The following is a 10,097-nucleotide window of genomic DNA, read 5'->3' on the forward strand; positions in this document are numbered from 1 at the left end:
CTGGTGGCGCAGCAGTTAAGTGCGCACGTTCCGCTTTGGCGGCCCAGGGTTCATGGATTTGGATCCCTGGTGCGGGCATGGCACCACTTGGCAAGCCATGCTGTGGTAGGCATCCCACATATAAAGTGGAGGAAGATGGGCACGGATGTGAGCTCAGGGCCAGTCTTCCTCAGCAAAAAGGATTGGCAGCAGATGTTAGCTGAGGACTAATCTTCCTCAAAAAAAAAATTAATTAGTTGAAAAAGTAAAAAATAAATAAAATAAATAAAATTAAAGATAAGTCTTGAATTATAATAGTCTTGTTCCATATCTTATTAACACAAATCAGGGTTGTTTTGTGTGTGTGTGTGTTGTATTTGTATTGGTTGGGTCAACCTTCAAAAACAGAAACCAGATTAAGAGGCAAAGCATTTATTTGGGATCAAAGAATTTCATTTTGGGGAGCACAGATAGCATCCAGCTAGGAAGTAAAAGTCAGGGGCTTTTAAAGGCAAAGAAGGGAGGTTTATGTTACAAAGAATTTTAACTGGAGTTGGAGGCAGAAGTTAGTCTTGGCTAAGCATTGATTGAGTATTGATTCTATCTTCAGAAAGTCTGCAATCCTCAGCCTTTGTGATCAGGATGTCCATTCTCCTACTGACTCCTCAAACAATTGCTTGTAAAACAGTGGCCATTTTGGCCCAGTCCAAAGGTTTGGCCCAGTCCAAGGTTCAAAACGGCAGGGCAGTTTCTCTGGAGAGGCAGCTCCAACTCCATTTTAAAATGGCTCCACTAAAGTCAATTTTGACATTTTTCCCCTTTTGATCAAGATCTTTCGTGGAAAGTATTGCTGATCAGTCATCAAAGCACTGTTGGTCTCTCATAACCAGAAAGGCTCATTCCTAGTATTTCATGTCCCATGTAGGAGGGAAAGTGTTTTCCTTAAGATCCTAGGCCACATTTGAGCAACAGGAGTGCCAGAGCAGAGAAAAGCCTTACCATCAAGTTCTTTCAAGGGCAGACATTGTCTTTAGTTCCTTGAAGTTTCTCAGGTGAAGGCTTGTAAGCTTTAGCAATCATTTCAAAACACTGAGCGACCATTATCCAAGTGGTGTTTTTATAACATCAAGCCATGCAGAAGAGATGTTTTACAAAAGTGAGAATTTCTATAATAATAAACAAAATGCTAAGTCCAAATTGCAGAATAGACCTGAACCAAGAGACAGTTCTTGAGGGTAGCCAGCTAAACAGATCAAAGAACTACGGGATGTCAGTGGGCACTGCATCGAATCTTTCAGCTTGTGCTCAAATTCTGTCTAGTTCTGTCTTTACCTTGCTGGAGGTGTTTACCCAAGTTCAACAAGAGGCATTTACAATAGTTACAATGTTACCAGTTCAATCTCTGGAGGTTCAGTTGGTTAGGCAAGGAGTTCTAGACAGCATAAGGACTTAGGAGAGGAATGGTGGAGAGATTGGTAATTAAATGTGCTAAAAGATTCTCTAGGTTCATGTACAGAATGAGGCTTCTGATGACAAACCCAACAGTCAGAAAGATTTACCCTTTTGGCAATAGATTGGGAGATGTGGATAAGAGGATTGTCTTTCCAAGACAGACAGACAGAAAATAAGGTAAGGTGCAACAGTGAGTAAAAGGTGTACACGCTTGGTGCAGCCATCTTGGAAAAGCTATCTGTTTCAGATGTTGGCTGCTTCTCTTTCTGGTCAGTTTGATTTGGAGGTCTCCAGCATTCACACAGGACCAAATGTTGGGTGTAGCCTTCTTTAGCTGTGAGATGTATCTCCAAGGTTCAATGCCTTCTAGTTCTGCAGTAGTATCAGTGGTCAGGAGCACTTGGTAAGGTCCTTTTCAACAAGGCTTGAGGGCTGTCTTCCTCTGATGATGCTTCCAGAATACCTAGTCACCAGGCTCTAGACTGACCAATAGGATGCTTTAAATTGGAATCCAGGAAAGCTTCTTTTACCTGTTGATGAAAGCCTTGAGTATAAGACAGTAGAAACTTACAGTAACTGGTCATACTAGCATAAGACAACGAGGGATCAGCAGAAGGTTGTATGTCAACAGACATTTATCTGCTGGTGACTATCTCATGTGGAGTGAGTATGTTTTCCAAAGAGGGTACTGGGAATAGTTGGCAAGACCAAAGACAATACCTTAGGTCAGAGGAATCCAGTCAACAGGTATATAACAAAACCTCAAAGACAATTAACAGGACTAGAATCTAATATCTACAAAGGTGCAAACATAATTTTTCTCTCTACAATTACCCTCATTTTTTACCAAAAATAATAACAGTAAAACATTTGTTTAAATTTAAAACTTGGTCTGATTATTTATAAAGGGAAAATAAGAATACTCACTGACAGTTTCTGAATTCTGGAGGGATGAGGTAGGGAGAAAAAGTAAATGTTTCATCTTTGTTCACAAAGATATATCCTACCACGTTGTGACAGCTTAAGAGAAAAGATTTCTTTAAATCTGGAAAAAAAAAAACATTAGAGCATCCTCCCTGGTTCATGTAGTCCCATGTAATTAATATTTATTTGTTCTTTGACCTTTTTGTTAGCAATTTTATGAAGCCATGAGTCTCTGTAGGAGTACTGTAATTTCTTACCCAGTTCAGTTTTATAATTTGAAATTTTACTAGAAACCTGAATTCTAGAAGGTCAGAGTCCTTTCCATGAAGCTCTCTGAAGATGAGACACATTTCCAAAAGTATCAGAGTAAAACAATAACTGTCTGTAAATGACAAAAGACTTAAAGTGGCATGGTTAAAGATCTCACTACAGGGCCAGCCCGGTGGCACAGCAGTTAAGTTCACACATTCCTCTTTGGTGGCCCAGGGTTTGCCAGTTTGGATCCCAGGTGCAGACATGGCACCACTTGGCAAGCCATGTGGTAGGCGTCCCACATATAAAGTGGAGAAAGATGGGCACGGATGTTAGCTCAGGGCCAGTCTTCCTCAGCAAAAAGAGAAGGATTGGCAGCAGATGTTAGCTCAGGACTAAGCTTCCTCAAAAAAAAAAAAAAAAGATCTGATTACAATGCAACCGACAAGGACATTTGGTTATTTCTGTAACACACATTCTAAGACAGTAACTAGAATTATGATAGAACATTATAACAGAACATATCAGAATTTTGGAATTTTATATAATTTTTAGAACACTTACACAAATAACATTCACCCAGGCAATATAAACTAAGAAGGTTTATCATCATTTATTTGACAATGCTTTCCATGTGATTTAATATACCAAATAAGCCTAGTTAGTTTAATATCTCTCCTTGTATAGGAAGAGAGAACAAATTCTTTAAAGAGTCCCAGGGACTTGCTGGAAATTCTTAAAGTTACTTTCAGGTCAAAAAAGAAGACTTTAGAATATGAATTTTGGGAAGTTTGTCAAAAATGTCAAAAGGTTTTAAAACACTGGTTCAGTTAGGATCATAGTTCACTATAAAACAATGGTTAACTATCCATGTAACCAAAGTGACAACAGAAGTTGTTAAAGGCAAACACAGAGAGTTAATCAGTTGGAAAACACCTTAGCTCTCTTAATGGAGAGGCCTCAGCTTTTGAACATAGGAAATTATTTTGATAAAACATAAAGTCTCTGCTTTTTAGGCAGACTAATCAAAGGTAAAGAAAAAACCTTTCATAATCTCTTTATTAAGAGCAGACTAAAAGCCCAAGAAAACTTGTCCTTTAAATGGAGAGAAAACCAAGTTCTAATTTTGTACCAGCTTACTTTTGATATTAAAACTCATTTACTTAATTAAATACATTTCAATCTTCGCCAGCTTGACCACACACAAAACTCTTTTCTCAGAATTCCTCTTCCACAAACCTTCTATAACTTCCTTTTTTACATTCAGAATTTGTTCTTTCTTTTTTCCCATAACCAGTTTTACTTTAGGACAAATTTACTTTCTTAGCAAAAATATCTCGATTCCTTATACCTTCTTTTACTGAAAACATACATCTCCTCATAGCATAAATTTTTTTATGTGGCATAAGATATGTTTACTAAGAGACCCAAACATCTTTTAGTTATTTTGTCATAAGAATTCAAAAGTAGATAAACCTATGTTTAGTAATGTCTAATATTTTTTCTTATTCAGAAACGATCTAAATACTCAATAAATTTTTATCATTTTACCTAATTTAGCAAAACTCTAAGGCTTCAAGTTACCAAAAGGTTTTGAAGTTATTTTTAAGTACATATGCCATGACACATAATTATTGTTAAAAAGTTCACCTAAAAACTTATCTTACCTGTATCTATTTAGTTTACTTGTTCTTAATAATTATATTTAGCCTACCTAAAAAGACTTCATGAGACATTAGACAAAGTCAGCCATCAATTTTTTCGCTGCTAAATTTTGTAACAGAGGTAATATGAGCTTGTTTGACTTTTCATAAGCCTGGGTAGAACAAAAGTTTTATTTTTAATGCTGATAACTCTAAAGACATGCCTATTTTAACCCAACAAACTTAAATTAGCTTTAATATAGAATATTTTCCTTGATCACATGATCTTCAAATTCATTTGGGTTAGTTTCTGTTATATTTTTGAGAGTATACTCAATTTATATAGTGTTTTTTTTAAAGCCAATTAAATAGAGCTCTCTTATAAACTAGTCTTGACAATACTATCCAGAGGTAGAAAAATATTATATATTTATAACATACATATATGAACACACACACAAACACACAGACAGCAAACAGAGATATTTTAGCCTCCATTTAAAATTTTTCCTTAAACTAGATTTTTGAGCAAGGGTGCTTCCATAGCAGTCTTCACCTCTAAAAGCTTCTTTTCTTTTTTTTTCTGCTTCAGTCTTAGGAATCAGGGATGGTTTAGATAAGAGTTTCTGGAGAGGTTACAAGCCTTTTGAGATAAATAGAGGAGGTTAGCTGTTAACCCATCCAATTACATTATCCTTAATTTGTTTCTTTCCCTCTGGGTGCATAGTTTTGTTTTAGCTTAGTGGTGGGAAAGCCGAGAAAAAATTCCTATCAGCTGAATATCTGCTTCCAATTGAATATCAGCTTCCAATTTGGCCAAATTTCTGATCATAAGTTACTAAATCCTTTCAAATGTCTTGTCAGGTTTCAGCCAGGACAAATAGTAAGTATTTCTGGCAGTATTAAACAACTGCATTAATTTTAAATTTTAGTTTCCCTTTGGCTGTTTAAGGGAATAATGTAGCAGTTTACCAGAAAATCTCTGTGTCTTGTTAACTCTGAGAGGGGCCCATATGGGGGCCTTTCTTTAAAGGTAGACATGTGGATGTCTGTAAAGCCATTAACTTACGGACTTTTGTACAGTCTTTTCTTTTAGGTACCTCTTCTATCTTAACTTTCATTAATTTTTTGCAATGAAACTTTTAATAAGGCTATTTTGAAATTTTGAAGCCTTTGCTTTCTTTTTTCTTCTTCCTCTTCTCCCCAAAGTCCCCCGGTACATAGTTGTATATTCTAGTTGAATGTCCCTCTGGTTCTGCTATGTAGGACGCCGCCTCAGCATGGCTTGATGAGTGGTGCCATGTCCACGCCCAGGATCTGAACCTGTGAAACCCTGGGCCGCCAAAGTGGAGCATGAACCTAACCACTCAGCCAATGGCTGGTCCCTGAAGCCTTTGCTTTTAAATGCACTTCTTAAATTATCTTATCTGATTGGGACATTCCTTCTAATGGTCAATGTAATTCCCCTGAGGCTGGCAGCAGTTTGGTAGAACCCTAGCCACAAATGGAGTTTAACCCCCATTTCTTCCCAGCCATATCTGGCTACAAATGGCGTGCAAGCCACATTTCTGTCCAACCACATTTTGGGCCCCCAACCTGATAGTTACCAAGCCAAGCTCTCAGGACACACAATAAGGTTAGTAAGACTCTGCTGGTCTCTGGAAATATTTACAGCTTCTGGGACCATAGTTTTTAAGCAGGTGTGCTGGAAGGTGCCGTGCTTGACACTTAAAGATAGGATTCAATTGGTCTGGTCTACTGTTCTCAAATCTAGTGCAGAAAAAGACAAGTTTTAGAAGTTCTAAGGAGCCCCAAAGTGGCCACTGTAATTTTAAATCATCTTTTGTATTATCAGTCCACTGGAATAAAAATTTACAAGAGGAAGGACTGTAGTTCTTAAATGTAAACCCAGCTCGAGTTCCCAAGGGAAGAACTTCTCAGGAACTTTTAGAAGATGAAATTCCCACATTAAAGCACAGGTGGACAGAGAGACAAAGAGATACCACTTGCATGCCCCAGGTTGTTACCTGTGCTTCTGACCCACTAGCTACAGCTGTTTGGACAAACAACACAAAAGACAGAATTTGAGTACTCATCAGATACGGAATACACTCGTACAGACTGCAACAGCTGTGAACTGCTGTGAGCCAGCTCAGAGAAGCCATTCCAGACAGCAATAGCTGTAAGCCAGCTTTAAGACAATGGTCTCCTGGTTGATTGACCCCAGATTGGGCTATTGCCCCCAGAATCCCAAAGAAAGGCAATGAGCTCAATCAAAAGGGAGGGAGGTCAGAACCCGAGAGGACTCACTATTGGAGGAACTAGCGGTCCATAGAAGTGGTGAACACAAGGGACTCGTGCAGGTATTGTAGCCATTTCCAGAGGATGCCAGTCCATGAAGGTGAGATCGATTCAGTTCCCACTTTCTGACACCATATGTCAACCTTCAAAAATAGAAACCAGTTTAAGAGGCAAAGTGTTTATTTGGGATCAAAGAATTGCAATTTGGGGAGCACAGATTCAGGTAGAAACCTAGTATCCCACTAGGGAGTAAAAGTCAGGGGCTTGTTTTTTTTTTTTTGAGGAAGATTAGCCCTGAGCTAACATCTGCTGCCAATCCTCCTCTTTTTGCTGAGGAAGCCTGGCCCTGAGCTAACATCCGTGCCCATCTTCCTCCACTTTATACGTGGGACGCCTGCCACAGCATGGCTTGCCAAGCAGTGCCAGGTCACAGAGGCAGAAGGTGCGCACTTAACCGCTGCGCCATGGGGCTGGCCCCCTAAAGTCAGGGTCTTTTAAAGGCAAACAAGGGAGGTTTATATTACAAAGAATTTTAATTGGATTTGGAGGCAAAAGCTAGTCTTAGCTAAACATTGATTGACTATTTATTCTATCTTCACAAAGTCCTCTATCTTCAGAAAGACAATCCTCAGCCTTTGTGATCAGGATGTCCATTTTCCTGCTGACTTTGCAAACAATTCCTTGTAAAACAATAGCCATTTTAGCCCACTTCAAAGATTTGGCCCAGTCCAAGGCTCAAGACAGCAAGGCAGTTTCTCTAGGAAGGCAGCTCCAACTCCATTTTAAAATGGCTCCACTATAGTCAATTTTGATTGACAGTTGGCCATGCCAAAATTTTCAGTAAATATTAAGAGTAAACTATTAACTATTGTTCTTCTATGTCTACTGTAGGTTTTTCCTTAATGGCTCTAGTAGTGTTTGAATAATTAGGTCCCAAAAGACTGCATTTCAGATATGAACTTTATGTTTTGAAGTTCAAAATAATTTATCTTTGAATATAATCACTTCCACGTAAAAAATATACCTTTTTGTTCGCAGTGGTTCACGGTAATTTGATGAGATAAAGGAACTTAAAGCAATAATCTGCTAATAGCTTATAGTTGAGGTCAGCAAACTGTGGTTACATTTTTAAATGGTTGGAAAAATCAAAAGAATAATATTTTGTGACACGTGAAAGTTATTTGAAATTCAAATTTCGGCATCCATAAATAAAGTTTTATTGGAATACTGCCTTGTCTCTGGCTGCTTTTGTGCTGCAAAAGCAGAGCTGAGTACTTGCTGCAGAGACCAGATGGCCCACAAAACCTGAAACAAAGGCTATCTGGCCCTTTACAGAAAAAGTTTGTCTACCCGTCCTAGAATACAATACAGCTCTGCTCTAAATAGAAATTTCATAGTCACACTGAGGTCAACTCTGAATACTGACCTAACCAAAATTGTGTTACAATTGCTTTGGGGGCATAGGGTCTGGGAATATGAAGAAGGTAGTTCTTGAGAGCACTTCTCGTGGTGGTTGTGAAAGAGAGCTAGTTCCTTAGTGGGAGTCAGTAGGGTATCCCTTGATTCTGAAAGCCCAAAATTATCACCGTTGGCATGTCAAGAGAGATGTAGAGGTCAGTAACAAAAGTGAGCTCGAGAACTGAAAGGCTCCTCTAGAAGACGTGAATGGGGAGCACTTGGGACCCAACATTTTCTTGGTAGTAAACACCATTTTCTTTTCTTTTTTTTTTTTTTAAGGAAGATCAGCCCTGAGCTAGCATCTGTCAATCCTCCTCTTTTTGCTGAGGAAGACTAGCCCTGAGCTAACATCCGTGCCCATCTTCCTCTACTTTTTTTATATGTGGGATGCCTGCCACAGCATGGCTTGATGAGCGGTACCATGTCCGCACGTGGGATCCGAACTGGCTGACCCTAGGCCACCAAAGCGGAATGTGTGCACTTAACCGCTGCACCACCGGCCGGCCCCAACACCATTTTCTTAGTCACAAACGTGTTGAAATACTGCCTCCTTAAACTGAGTGTATGTATCCTTTTGAGCAAAATAAAAATTACATTAGAAAATAGAGCCATAAAGGGGATCAGCATATGCCGCCCGAAAATATGCCATTTTGGTATAAGGATTATTTTGAGCTGAAGGCAACTAATTAATCAACAGACACAGGAAGAGTTCTCTCCCTTTATCTGCCTAAAAGCAGGGCATAAGTTTCCCTTTGTGAAGGTGATATAAATTCCTCCCTTCTTTTCCTGGCCCAGAATAAGAAGAGTGACCCTTATCACCAGAGACAGAGAGCCAGCACCAAGATGAAGCTGCATAAACAAAACCTTGCTAAAAAAATCATCCTTACCTTCCATTAGTTCTCCATATGTTTCCCAGTTACTTCCCCACAAACTCCCTTGAAGCCCAAACCCTCTTTTCTTTGTAAAGAAGGGTATATAAGCTCCCAAGTTTAACTGCTTCTTTGAGTTACTTCTTTACTGTGAACACCTGTACATGTAAAAAATATTAATAAATTTGTATTCCTTTTCTCCTGTCAATCTTTTTCTCAGTTAAATTCATAGGGCCCCATTTACTGAACCCAAGAGGATAGATGAAGTTTTTCCTCCCAGTCCCTCCACACCAGATGTGTTAGTCCCATTAACAGCACAATATTCCTGAAAGGAGAGCTCAGGTTCCTCTTCACACACCTCCAGTGGCTCGGTTGGGCGGGGAGGACTAATAATTATCCAGAGCACCTGATTCGTACCGGAATAGAGACAACATGAAGGTTGGCCTCTACTGAGGCCCGCCCAGGTCCCTGATCTTACCCCGTAGGTCTTGGCTCTGCCCTCTCTGCTCCACTCCCCTCCCATCTCCTTCCCGAACCATTAATGTTCAACTCCAACAGCCTTTGGTGTCCGGGTATTTGGCTTGAGGTACTTTAATTTGGAACTCCACCTATCTTTGCGCGGACCACCCGGGACCACTCCCACCCCAGATTCCACCTCGGGACCCCACTTCTCGAGCTCCAGCTCACCAGCACCAGCTCCTCACCCTCTGGCATCCAGGGCTCAGCGGGTAGAATCATATCATGGGTATGACAGGAGTGACGGAGGAGAAAACAGCTCTGTTTACCGTTCGCATGGAAACGGCAAACTCCCACCGCCGGCTGGGCGGGGCTTAGAGAGGGGCGTGGCCAGCAGCAGAGGGGCGGGTTCCGCTCGCGCACCCTTGCCAACGCCACGCCCCCAAGGTCAGTGAAGATGAGGGGCTTTTGCTAGGAGGCGAACTCTCAAGAGGCAGAGCAAATTGGTGAGCACCGCTTACTGTCCGTCTTCTGGCTGGAACTCCGGGGATATCACGGCGGGCAGGTCGTACTCTCTAGGCTCTGATGTTTTACCCTGTTTAATGAGGGACATCTCCTGGCTCCATAGTAGACTGTCAGAACTTGAACGTCCCCAAAAGATAATCATGGCCAAGTCTCAAATTCTTGGATAAGATGAATTTGTTCCAGATTATGGGGAAAACAAATATATTTTGCTTTTTTAAAAAAACGACTGCTTCAAAAA

The 10,097-nt window shown here is 40.2% G+C and overlaps 1 long non-coding RNA gene across 3 annotated transcripts; it reads right to left on the reverse strand.

The window, feature by feature from the left end:
* Positions 1–406: 406 nt before the first annotated feature.
* LOC124234471 (uncharacterized) lies at positions 407–9,682 on the reverse strand. 3 transcript variants are annotated; one of them, XR_006887319.1, is made up of 5 exons: positions 9,566–9,682; positions 8,897–9,036; positions 6,561–6,694; positions 2,359–2,476; positions 407–1,961 (listed from the first exon to the last, which is right to left on the reverse strand). It is a non-coding gene; the product is annotated as an uncharacterized LOC124234471 (long non-coding RNA). The 3 variants fall into 3 exon arrangements; XR_006887320.1 differs by having other exon boundaries at positions 9,583–9,680; XR_006887323.1 differs by lacking the exons at positions 407–1,961; positions 2,359–2,476; positions 9,566–9,682 and adding an exon at positions 2,954–3,011 and having other exon boundaries at positions 8,897–9,366.
* Positions 9,683–10,097: the final 415 nt, after the last annotated feature.

This window comes from Equus quagga, chromosome 2, assembly GCF_021613505.1.
Source record: "Equus quagga isolate Etosha38 chromosome 2, UCLA_HA_Equagga_1.0, whole genome shotgun sequence".
NCBI classification, from domain to species: domain Eukaryota; kingdom Metazoa; phylum Chordata; class Mammalia; order Perissodactyla; family Equidae; genus Equus; species Equus quagga.